Source organism: Arachis ipaensis, chromosome B07 (genome assembly GCF_000816755.2).
Source record: "Arachis ipaensis cultivar K30076 chromosome B07, Araip1.1, whole genome shotgun sequence".
Classification (NCBI taxonomy): Eukaryota; Viridiplantae; Streptophyta; class Magnoliopsida; order Fabales; family Fabaceae; genus Arachis; species Arachis ipaensis.
In genome coordinates this window covers 35,065,569-35,078,920 of record NC_029791.2, presented here as the reverse complement: position 1 = coordinate 35,078,920, position 13,352 = coordinate 35,065,569, and the positions used below count along the sequence as shown (strand labels likewise).

The 13,352-nt window shown below is 39.2% G+C and overlaps 1 long non-coding RNA gene and 1 pseudogene across 1 annotated transcript in view; both read right to left on the bottom strand.

Annotated features, from left to right (window-relative positions):
* The window catches only part of LOC110264954, a 1,761-nt gene extending 422 nt beyond the window's left edge, over positions 1-1,339 (bottom strand). Inside the window, exons 1-2 of the long non-coding RNA XR_002351396.1 lie at positions 1,220-1,339; positions 818-1,129 (exon numbers count right to left, since the gene is read on the bottom strand). This is a non-coding gene — a long non-coding RNA (uncharacterized LOC110264954). The remainder of the gene's footprint in view (positions 1-817; positions 1,130-1,219) is intronic.
* On the bottom strand, positions 2,577-9,704 carry LOC107607102 (annotated as a pseudogene).

Sequence of the window (13,352 nt, the reverse complement as noted above, 5' to 3'; positions counted from 1 at the left end):
GTTTCCCAAGTTCAAGCAAGCAGCAAACATAATTCATATGACTTAACCAGTTCCACAAACTGAAATCATTGCAGTTCATATAATATGGACCAAGCAACAAGCAGAGCAGCACTCAACAACAACAAACCAAGAAAAATTAATGAAACAGTAACACTTTCACAACATCTATTTTGGACAATGAAAAAAATACAATAAACATCAATCACAAGTCCAGAATTTAACACCAAAATAGCACAATAAACAAGTTCATCCAGGGCAACATTCAGAGGAAAGACAAATTCATTCCGAACAGCAGCAGTAAACAAAACAAAACCTACATCCACTAACCAGTCCAGATTCTCTAACCACCTAATTCAACTAAACTAAATTAGTTGAACTAAACAAGCTAAACAGAATGAGCTAAACCAGATTAAATGAGATGAAAGGGGAACCTGGGAAGCAGGGAATTGGAACAGGGGAAGGGAAGGGAAAGATTGATGATGATGAGTGAATGGCCGGAGCAACACAGTGGCAGCCTAGTGGTGGCGCTGGGGTAGCGACAGTGGCAGAGGGTGGGTGCACAATAAAACAGGATCTAGTAGTGGCTCTGGGCTCGCAGAGGAACACTAGACATCGGGCAACCATCATTGTAAAGATTAAAATGCAAATCAGAAGACATCAAACAAAAATATCCCTGAGTTCACGTCAGCAATAGTTAGTCTTCCAAACTGACGACATTTCTTGGATTCAATATTCACAAATTGCCTAAAGACTCAAACCCATAAAAGAATTGCTGCATTTATAATCTAAAGAGAGAAAATTATAATATTGGACCTACCCAAAAGCTTCAACCTATTTGAATTCTTTTGGAATGTATCTTCTAGCTTTCTCTGCCTTCACAAGATGGAGTTAATACATGGCACTGATAAACAAAGAAACAGAACAGTTAATGAAAGAAACAATTCCCATTTCCCACAAATTAAAGTTGAACATACATAAACAACACTTAGAGAAAGATTCATTGTTACAATTTTGCAGACTTAATGAATTACCTTCCTCTAAATACCCATGTGATGTCTTGTAAAGCCACCAAAGTTGTTTCCAACATGTCAAGGCCAGCCTGGTTTGCAAAGATGAACACCGGCACCGACTACGATCCAAACAGAGAATCATATATATCTTAAATTAAAGGCTTTCATGGAAATGATGAACTCTACTATGAACAAAACATCTGCCATACCTTCAAAGAACAGCACAAAATGGCATCCTGATGATGCCACAAATGTTTAAGCAATGACTCACCAATGAGAGAATCAGATCTCAGCAACTCTGCCCCCAAATAATAACTGTTATTAGAAGAAAAAAGAATAAAAAAGTGAAGGGCATCATTAGATACTTTTCAAGAATGAATATTCAACAATAAAGCTTGAACACAATACAACAGATGCAGACTTGCCTATAACTGCAGTAGATCCAGTTGGCTAGTGTAAGAGCCTCTGGAAAACCAAGAGAGAGTTTTGAGCCAACTGCCGGGTTTATACCAGATGGAAAAATCGCCATGGCAACCCTCTGCACAGAGGAAATCACACTACGGATGTACTGGCGTGCCATGACAGCAACATTATCCTGCAGACTACTGTCAAAAGGAAACTGGAAGGCAATAGTCAACACCGACCGAGCACTATGACATGATACCGCATCGCGTGAACCATTTGTTGTTGGGCCAACTTCAAAACCAGATGTCAAATCCAGGGTTTGACTTGCTGTCACTGAATCCTTTTTATCACCCTGGAAAACAATGATATCAACATGATTATAGTGTGTCATACATGCGCATCAGTTTCAGTAGCTCCTTTCTTACTTGAACAGTACTTTTTCTCTATTCAAATGCAATATCAAGAGATTTAACACTAAAAAGGACCAAATGTTAGTGGCTAACTAGAGTAATCCCGGATAGGAACAGAGTAGGCTGATGATGCAAAATTGTGTGCAAGATTTTAGATGCATTAATAGCACCATTCAAGAAAAAAGAAAATGAATAAATGAACCAAGAAAAAAATCACCAACAAATTAATTCTAGAGTAATGGATTCTGGAGCAGGGTGCCCACTTCTGTAATTAAACTAGAGTAAATAAAATAGGATTTGTCAAAAACACCAACTAGCAAACATACACACAACATGGAAATTAGCTATAGATATACCAAGACAAATCTTCTTTATGCGACAGAGCTGTATTTATTATGTTTAATGAATACCAAATAACCTATTAGTCAATGCACAATTGACCCATAATTAAAAAATATTAAGTTACCTTAATACCCCAATCATATTTCGGCCCTCCAGAATTATGGCTAGCACTCATAATAAATCCACCATTTGCCTGTTAAAGTATAAGGAAATGAGAAAAATGATTAGCAAGTGAGCTGAAAAGGTATATGCTAAAATAAACAGGATAAAAAGGGGTTAATTAGATTGGCTTGCCTTCTGCTTCCTTATCACAGCAGAAATAGCTGGTGTTGACAATATACCTTCCCGTATTAGAAAGATAAGTTGTCCTCAATTTCTATTAAGAGATTCATGTTAATAATAATACACACTAGAGGATTGCTGGTGGTAGTTTGAGAACTAGACCTAAAGTTTCAAGGTAGTTCACCAGTTCTCCAGCTGCGGTAGATATCCAAAACAAGCTCATAACAAATGCCATGATAACCACAGGTATTTGCTCAGTTTTGGGAGGTTCTTTTTCCATTACTAAATGAAGGCATGCAAGGCAGAAGCTTGTGGTGAGCACCACTGACCAGAGGGGCAAGTCAGTGTTGGGGAAGAGGAAAGCTATGGGATGATCAAATGGCACAAATGATTTGCAAGCATACAAGAGGGCTATCGGACAAAAAGCGATGTTGGCCAACGAGTAAAGTCTGCTCCATTGCGACGGCGCTGGCTCGGGGATCGACAGTTTGAGAGTTGCAACAGGAATCTCTCATGCTTTAGAAATCTGGATGAAGAGAGCAAGGGATAAGTCAGGACAACCTCCAATAGAATAATGTTTATCAAATAAACTAGAATTCTATCCCTGAAATGAACAGTATTGCCTACTTTATGTTAAAGATAAGAACCATTGCTTTAATTATACAATCAAAATGATCATGGTTACATCAATGCAATGAGTTTAATTAGAAAATGTGCACAGAACCATGTACACTACAAAAAATGATCAAACGAATCCAACGCCTAAATTCAAATGAGTTGGTAAGAACATAGATCAGGTTCCTTATTCCAACTACTATTTCTTTCATTCAGGTGCTAGCCAACAAAGTAACAAACCAAGAAAGCCAAGTTACCAGATCCAATTGCCATAAAAAACCAAATCCCTTTATATCAAACTCTAAATCAGAAAAATTATCATTTTAATTGAAATTGAAACATACCAATCCATAAGCTCCCGGAAATCCAGAACTGCGCTTCTCATTGTTCATAGATCCTGAAACCTTGGCATCGGAGTCAATGTGCACCGCAACTAATTCCTTCTGCTCCTCAAGATCTATGGAAGAATTCCCACTCTTGCCTCTGCCATCAACTACTCCCAAGTCCATATAGAACATGAGACCAACAAAGAATGCATAAAACCCTACGAATCCAATCGCCTGCCACAGGAAGATCTCCACGCTAAGATACACGTAGAAGAGGAACATCGTTGCCGTCAAGTAGAAGAGCACGTCTCTGACGAAGGGTACGGGGTCGAGGGAGAACAGAGCGGCGTAGAAGGCGACGAATCCGACAATGAGGGCGGAGAGTAAGGTACCGGTGGAGAGGATGGCGCCAAATCCGGTGCGGTACTGGCTGGAGTGGAGGGCAGCGAGGGAAGAGAAGACGTCGGGGGAGCCTGATACGACATCATTGGCTACATGTGCGGCACAGACGCTGGAACAGCAATGCCACCGGCAGCAGAGGCGACGGCGGGAGCCATTGCAGTTGCAGAGCTAACACCAGGAGGTGGAATCGACGGATTCTGGTAGGCAAGGCTGGACGGAGCGGCGCCTCCGGATGGATTTGGCAGTGGAGAAAAGTGCGGTGCTTGAGGAGACAGCGGCCGGAAGGAGGGGGCGGCGGGAGGCACGAAGGGAGGTCCAGTGGAGACCTGAGGCGGCACGTAGGAGAAGGTGGGATGATGTTGCTACAACGGTGGCGGGGGCGGTGGCGCGGAGAGCAGAGTCGGATTGGGATTAAGGTTTGCGGGAGCTGGAGATTGAGATAGGGATGTGGAAGGTGGAGCGTGAGGGGTTATTAGGGTTATGGGTTGTGAGTGACGGAGACTGAGAGAGTCTCGAAGCTTTTGAAGTTTCAAGGTTAGTAGGATTCAGGGTTATTGGGTTTGGGGTTATTAGTTTTTTTTTTTAAACCTTTTGGCCACGCTTTTAAAGCGTGCCAAAAGAGTATCAGGATATGGCCACGTTTTATAAGCGTGGCCGTAATGTAACCCTGTCGCCACGCTTTTAAAACATCCATGTTTCTCTCTATGGCCACGCTTTTGAAGCGTGGCAGAAAAAAAACGTGGCCGTTTTTCTAATCAATTGCCACCCTTACAAAAGCGTGGCCGTTGATCCTTTTCGCCAAGCTTTTGAAGCGTGGCAAAAAAAAGTGGCCAAATCTCTAATCTACCGCCACCCTCATAAAAGCGTGGCCATTGACCACTTTTGGCCACGCTTTTGAAGCGTGGCAAGAAAAAAGCGTGGCCATAGGCCTTTTTTCTTGTAGTGTCTTCTCCCGCTTCCATTTTTGCTTATGATGACTCATCCTGAACATAGAAAACAGGAGATAATAAGACAAGTAAATGCACAAGCAAGGAAGCATGGATTGTTGGAATGAGGTAAATCACTAGAATTGAGTGAGTGAATTAGTGTGACATTAATGAAAAATAAGTGTGTGGGTCCTAACTTGCATGCGGTTTAGAACTCACACCCTAGTATTTAGAAACCATGTCACAATTATACAAAAGAAGACACACATTTTACTCATTCTAGTGTGCTTGAAATACTTCAAAAGACTTGTAGGTTAAGTCAAACATGGAGGCCAAAACATGCAATTCAAAGAGTTAAGATGCATGAGGGCAATGTAACATGTACTTGGTATTCACAAATGTTCAACATGAAAATTCAAAACCAAGTAATAAATTGCAACCTCAACAAAGGAATCCAACAATGACAATAACAACAATGATGTTAAACTAACATCCTATTAGTAATAAGCAGCAGTAAACAGTAAATAAGATTAGTAATCCAACTTATAATGGAAAACAAAAATTAAACTAACTAACTAACTAAAAGAAATGGTGTTACATGATGCTTGGTGGTGTTGGATGATGTTTGAAGGGTGAAAAGAGAAGAGAAGAAGGAAAGGAATGGAAAGAAGAGAAGAAAAGAAGGTGAGTGAAATAGGGCAATCCACGCGTGCGCGTCATGTGCGCGTAAGCGTGGATTGATGAAATGAAAGCGACGCGTACGCGCGGTTAACGCGTACGCGTGCATGGCAAAGCAAAGAGTCGACGCGTACGCACAAGATACACGTGCATGTGCCCTGGGGCACAAAGTTGGCACACTTCAGGCACAACTCTCGGGTGAATGTATGGGAAGTGGAAAATTTTAATCCACGCGTACGCGTACATGACGCGTGCGCATGGATGGTCGAAATTGCTTGATGCACGTGTACGCGTGAAGCATGCGTGCACGTGGATGGTGCTCTATTTTTCAAAATTTTTCTATGTTTTTGCACCAAACCAAGCATTCTAAATCTCTAAACAGCTACCGAAACATCACAAAACCTTATTTAACCTACTAGACTCCCAATTAAACTCAACTAATCAAACAAAACATGAAATTAAACCTATTTTACTAATATGTACAAAAGAAAAAAAATGAAAAGATGTTACCATGGTGGGGTGTCTCCCACCTAGCACTTTTGTTTATTGTCCTTAAGTTAGACTTATGGGGAGCTCTTCATCAATTTGGCTTGTGATTGAATTCATCCTTGAACATCCACCAATGCTTGGACTTCCATTGTGCTTCATCATTCAAAGTTAATAACTCCAAGCTTTGATGGAGTTCTTCACAAACCATAGACTCCCAAAGTTGATCTTCCTTGTGCGATCCGAGATCCCACACTTTGTTTTCACACCCGTCCTTGAGTTGATCATGGTGATTTCCTCTGGGTGGCAACAGAGATGAATTCTCATGGAAGCACCAAACTATCCTCCTAGACCCATTCAATTGAGTACTAGTCCAACCTTTGCTCTTTGAAGCTTCAACCATAATGAGCCTAGACTTACAACGCCAACCACTAAACATCCTCCTTTTACGCTTAATTTCGCAAAGCGCCCTAAGTTGGCCATCCGTCTCAAGCAAACCAAATTCAAGTGGGATAATAAAGCTAAGAGTTAGAAGTTTTACCCACTCAAATGAAGGATTAGATGACAACCTAGGTGGAGGAGTTCCCAACGGTCTTGACAAAACACGCTCCACTCCCGTCCATCCTTTTTGGAAGGCTTCCACCACTTGGCAAGATACTTCATGCTCTACCTCTTGCCAAGCTTCCTCAAGTTTACATTCTTCTTCACCAATGTCCTCTAGCTCTTTCTCATCACTCAAATCATACATAGGAGGTTGAGCGAAATCTACCTCATCATCAATTTCGAGCATAGTGGGGAAGGATTCTTCAAGCTCAAAAGGATCATATGTTGGTATGGAATCATCATAAATAGGAGGGCCTATTACTTGGGACACTTCTTCCAATTCTTCAGTCACATTGTGCCTTGGAGGTTGTGCACTCTCCTCTTCAACATCAACTTCGAACTCCATGGAAGAAGGCTCTTCAATTTGTGCTTCCTCTATGTACTCAACATATCCTAAGGCTCCAACCACTACTTCCTCTTGTTCAATAATCTCTACCTCCTCCTCTTGTTGCACTTCTTACTTTAACTCTTCTTCTTCACCTTGGAGCTTCAAGTTCACTCCCTCACTAAGCTCCTTGGTTACTTCTCCACATTCAACAATGGGAGTGCCTTGATTGTATAGGCTTAGTCGAGATGAGACTATGTTGCCAATGGCTTCTACCATGATAGCCATTTTCGCTCTTAACTCCTCAAACTTCTTTTTATCCTCCTCGTGTCGCCTTAAGATATGAGATTCAAGATCTCTCAATTCTAGCATGTGGGCTTCATCGGGAGGTGATGGTGGAAGAGAGGGTTCATTGTTTGAGGGAAGGTTGTTGTAATTGGAAGGTGGTTCATATTGGTAAAATTTTTGATGTGGTGTGTATGGACTTTGTGGTTCATGGGAGTATTGGTGTTGGAATGGTGGTGGCTCTAGGTATGGTTCATATGATGGTTGATATGGTGGATACGGGTTGGGATCATATGGAGGTGAATGGTGGTATGAGGCTTGTGAGTATGGTGGAGGGCTATATTGAGGGGTGGGATCATATGCATATGATGATTGTGGTTGACAACCACAATGAGGACCATCACACACATTAGATTGGTATGCATCAAGATTTGAATTGCACCCATAAGAAGCCGGAGGAGGTTGTTACCAAGAAGGGTGTCTATAACCTTGGGGCTCCTCCCACCTTTGTTCTCCAAAGCCTTGATGCAAATCCTCATTAAAGCTTCCATTTTCTACAACATAGTTTGAACCAAACTCATAGCCAAAGTGATGAGAATTCATGGTGATAAGAGAAAACAAAAACAAATTCTAATGAGAAACAAAGAAAACCAAATCCTAAAACTAACGAAGACTAACAAACAAAACCAAAAATCAAGCTATTCACAAAATATACAATAGCCAATAACATAGCACCATTGCAACTCCCCGGCAACGGCGCCATTAATTTGATACAAAAACTTGTTGCCGGTCTAGATTTTCTTCTTAAAGAAAGGAATTACTTCATTGTAAGCATAGCTCCAAACCAACAAACAACTCTCACATCAAATTAAAATATGGTTTTGTCACAAGTACAAACCCCAATGAAAATTAACCGATGTATTTGGACTCCGGGTCGTCTCACAAAGAATTGCAATGAAGTGTATGCTTATTGGCTATGAAGGAACAAGAGGGGTTTGATTTGATAAGAGGACAAGAAAATAAATGACAAGAAAAGTAAAGAGAGCAATTAAAGAAAGCAATTAATAAAGAGAGACATTCATGGCAAGGATTGAGATCATAGGCTTTCCATCTTAGTTAGTAATAACAATAATTAACAAGAATTTATCTTATTTCGTCATCTCCAACATTGGAAGAAGGTATCACATTATCTTCCATGAGAGAAAGTCAAACAAGACTAGCTAATCTCAATCCAAATGTCCCAATCAACTCACTAATTAAATTAGCAAGAGATTAGAGTCAATGGAATTAATATTAACTAACAACTCTAGATCACCAATCTAAATTGGGTTTTCATGACTCAAGATTACCTAATTACTCTTTCCAAGCCAAGAATGCTCAAAATCTACTCTAAATCCCAACCAAGCATTTTGTCAAACACTTGGTGGGTATAAATGGAAAGCATGGTAAATATGCAAGAATTATAAATCTACCAACTACCAATTGCAAGGAAAGTAAATTCACAACTCAAATCAACAATAAAAGAACATCAAATATTAAATTGCATTAAAAGGGATCCAAATCCAAAAAGAGCATCCATGAACATAAAAGAAAGCATAAAAGGAAAATTAACACTACAAACCATGAAAATCAAAGAGTAGAAGCAAGAATTCATAAAGGAAGCAAGATGAAAACATGAGATTGAACCTAGATCTAGAAGAGATTAACCTAACCTAACCTAATTCTAGAGAGAAGAGGGAGCTTCTCTCTCTAGAAACTACACTACATGATGCTAACACTTCAAACAATTGCTCCCCCTTTGCTTAAACTTCAATTCTGCATGAAATACATTCAGAAACAAGTTGGATTTGGCCCTGGGCAGCTCAGAAATTACCCCCAACATATTGCCTTTAAGTGAGTCACGTGTTGGTATCGGCGCGTACGCGCCATGTGCGCGTGCGCGTCGATTGGCTTTTTCTTCATCCGCGCGTACGTGGTATGTACGCGTGCGCGTCTCTATGTGAAATCACTTTTGCGCGTGCGTGCCTTGTACGCGTGCGCGTCCATCGATGCATTCCCAATTTTTTTTTGTTTCCTCATGCATTCTCCACTTTGCATGCTTTTCTCCTCATTTCTTCCATCTAATACTTGCCTTATGAACCTGAAATCACTCAACAAACACATCAAGGCATCGAATGGAATTAAAGTGAGTTAAAATCACCAATTTAAGGGCCTAAAAAGCATGTTTTTACTCTTAAGCACAATACAAGGGAGAATTACAAAATAATGCTATTTCATTGAATAAATGTGGGAAAAGGTGATAAAATCCCCCAAATTAAGCACAAGATAAACCACGAAATTGGGGTTTATCAGTCAGCAACCTCAAATAAGATCTGCTGCAGCTTCATCTGTGCATCAAGTGGATTGTCTAATTTCCCCGTCTAGTGGTGCTGGTGCCCCCGCAACCTCATCTTTACGCCCCTTTCAACCGCCTCGTACCGAACCACTACCTGCTCCACAAACTTGCACGAATAGTGTTCAAAACTCGGAGCCGGGCGATGAAGGCTTAAACCCAGAGGAAGATGAGGTAGACTCTTTTGAGCAACATGTTGACAACCTGTTTGCTGCATCGAAGGCTTAGAAGCGCAAGGGACGCAAGACCACCGAATTTTGGGATGTTAAAACAATTGGTATACAAGAATTTATCCCATTTATTTATGCTTAATTTTTCTATGATTTCATTGCATCTTGGCCACAATGGTTACTCACACAGAGTAACTATAATTTATAGAGTCCGATGGGACATTCAAGCAAATTCATCTAAGTGTGAAGGAGGTTATGAAGCCACCTAACGGTAGAAAGATCGTACTCAGGTTCAACGAGAGACTGCAACTAGTTGAAAATGAAGCTGATATACTGAGAGGTGTTCTTGGATTGCTAGGACCTGGCTACACCAAATTCCTAATCTGCTAGAAAGAATGGAGAAAGGTTCGCTCCAAGGACAATATTGATAATGAATGTGTAAAGGTAAAATGTTATATTGTTGTAGAGTTTGAAAATTTTAATTTGTCAGCTACTAACAAGTTAATTTTATTGTTGTAGGAAATGTTCCATTTTAATGAAGATAGTGGAGGTGCTATCAAGCATACAGTATTAAAAATGCTAGGGAAGGCTTGGAAGGAAACGAGGAACAGGTTGTACCATGGTTATTACAACTCAGAACTAACTATTGAACAAAATATTGAAGACCGTCCATCGGGAATTACGGCAGATCATTGGAGATGGTACCTTGATTATCGCAATAGCGAAGACACAAAGGTAATATATTTTTATTTCATAATAAAAAAAGTCTATTTATGTTACATTTAGTCAAAAAACGGTGTCTAGTAACCTTTACTTTTGATGGCATGATAGGAGAAGTGTAGGAAAAATGTTGTGAATCGATCGAAGTAGTTATACACTCACACTAGCAGATTGAAAAGCTTGGCATGGCTTGGAGAAGAAGAGGTAATTTACGTTTGACTCACTTTTTGAACATTCTCTTCGTCTACCTATTCACTATTTAAGCTATATTGATACAGTCAGAATGACAAGGGTGTCCAGTTAGTAAAGGGAAGTTATGGACCTTAACGCACAAATAACCTAATGGCTCCTATCTCTATGATGCAGCTCGGGCTATTGGTGTAAGTAATGTGTTGAGAATCGCTAAGTTGTTTCTCATAGGTTTTGTTTGTTAAAATTGTGTTGAAAGTTTATTCGGTTAGCAATTAGCTAATAAATGCTTATGCTCGCTTATCTAACTGTGTAGGAAACAATTGCAGAGATTGAGCAACATGATGAATCATCTAGACTTTTGTCTCAGAATAATTTGCTTGTACAAGCTCTTGGAAAGGAGCATCCGAGTAGAGTACGTGGCATGGGATATTGATAAACCCCGATTTTGTGGTTTATCTTGTGCTTAATTTGGGGGATTTTATCACCTTTTCTCACATTTATTCAACGAAATAGCATGGTTTTGCAATTCTCCCTTGATTTGTGCTTAAATGTAAAAACATGCTTTTTAGGCCTTAAATCGGTGATTTTAATTCACTTTAATTCTATTCGATATCTTGATGTGTGTGTTGAGTGATTTCAGGTTTATAAGACAAGTATTGGATGGAAGAAATGAGTAGAAAAGCATACAAAGGGGAGAATGCATGAAGAAACAAAGATTGGGAACGCATCAAGGGACGCGCACGCGTACATGCCGCGTCCGCGCGGATGGAAAATTTGCCAATTGTCGCGCACGCGCACATGGCGCGCACGCGCCAATACTCTTACATGGCCCACTTAAAGGCAAAACGCTGGGGGCGATTTCTGAGCTGCCCAGGCCCAAATCCAACTTGTTTCTGAGTGTATTTCATGCAGAATTGAAGTCCAAGCAAGGGGGAGCAATTGTTTGGTAGTATAGCATCATGTAGGTTAGTTTCTAGAGAGAGAAGCTTCCTCTTCTCTCTATAATTAGGTTAGGTTAATCCATCTTAGATCTAGGCATGATTCCTTGATTTCATCTTGCTTCTTTTCCAATTTCTTGTTTCTACTACTCTATTCTTCTTAGTTTTTATGTTAATTTTACTTTTATGTCTCTTTATGTTTATGAATACTCATGTTGGATCTAGTTTACATTTAATAAAATTTAATGTTGATGTTCTTTTAATTGATCATTTGAATTGTTAATTTACTTTTCTTGCAATTGGTAGTTGGTAGAGTTATTATTCTTGCACTTTTATTATGCTTTCCTTCATTACCCACCAAGTGTTTGTTAATCTTTTGCTAATTCAATTAGTGAGTTAATTAGGACTTTTGATTTGAGATTAACTAGTCTTGTTTGACTTTCTCTCATGGAAGATAACCTATACCTTCTTCCAATGTTGGAGATGACGAAATAAGATAAATTCTTGTTCATTATTGTGATATGATTGATTAATCTTGTTTGACTTTCTCCCTATGTGTTGGAGTTGACTAAATAAGATGAATTAATCATTGTATGACTAGGATAGAAAGCCTATGATCTCAATTCTTGCCATGAATGTCTCTCTTTATTAATTGCTCTCTTTACTTTTCTTGTCATTTAATTTCTTACCCTCTTATCAACCAAACCCCCTTGCATTTTCATAGCCAATAAGTATACACTTTATAGCAATTTCTTGTGAGACGACTCGGAGTTTAAATACTTCGGTTAATTTTTATTGGGGTTTGTTATTTGTGACAACCAAATTTTTGACTGGGAGGGTTTTTTGTTGGTGTAGAACTATACTTGCAACGAAAATTCATTCATTTTGTGTGAAATTCTATACCGACACGACAATTTTTCTTAAATCAGGTATTTCGTTTTGCGGCAGTTTAAAACTGCCGCTAATCCCTATAAAAACCGCCGCTAAATTCCGTTTCTCTTGTAGCATGCTAAGTCAAAAAAAAACTAAGGAAGTAAGAACCCAACAAATGGCCCACCACTTCCTAAACTTAACACTACTTAAGAACAGAAAATCAGAAACATACCTCGCCCAATTAAGATAAATATATGGTTAATAAATTGACGATACACAAACAGTACAAAACAAGCACAGACTAAGTGCACCTTATTTAAATGTAGAATGCATCGAAATTACTTAATAATGATGACACACAAACAAACTCAGTTCAACACAAACACACAAACAAGACTCAATCAATCACAAAACACATGAATGTAAATTTCAAATCTAGAATGCAGCAACCCATTGGCCAGCGGCAGACCCTTAAATGGAGTTCAGATCCACGATGGATTAGTCCTTGACCTGTCGGGTCGGGGGATACCGTGGGAAACCAAAAAAAAATTTCAAATCTAGAAAAGTTATCAAAATGTTGCTCATAATTTTTGTTTCACCCTCTTAATAAGAATTTGTGTTACGGTTAAAAAATTTTGGCATTAAAATTGAGAAACTTCTATGTAACAAAAATTTTGGTATTATTTCTTGAAAAATTCTACATAACTCAAAACTCCTCATCTTTCTTCTTCTTCTTCATTATCATTTTTTCTTCATCTTTTCTTGTTCATTTTTCCTTCTTGTTTTACCTTCTCATGATTATTTTTGTTTTACTCTCTTAATAAGAACAAAAACAAGAAAAAATTAAACAAAGAAGAAGAATAAGAAACACATAATACTGCAAAATCACTAGGAAGATGAGGAGAAAAAGAAAAAATGCAGCAACAACAGTAGCAATAAAAGAACGACGGTGAGGAGAAAACGTGTGGCAAA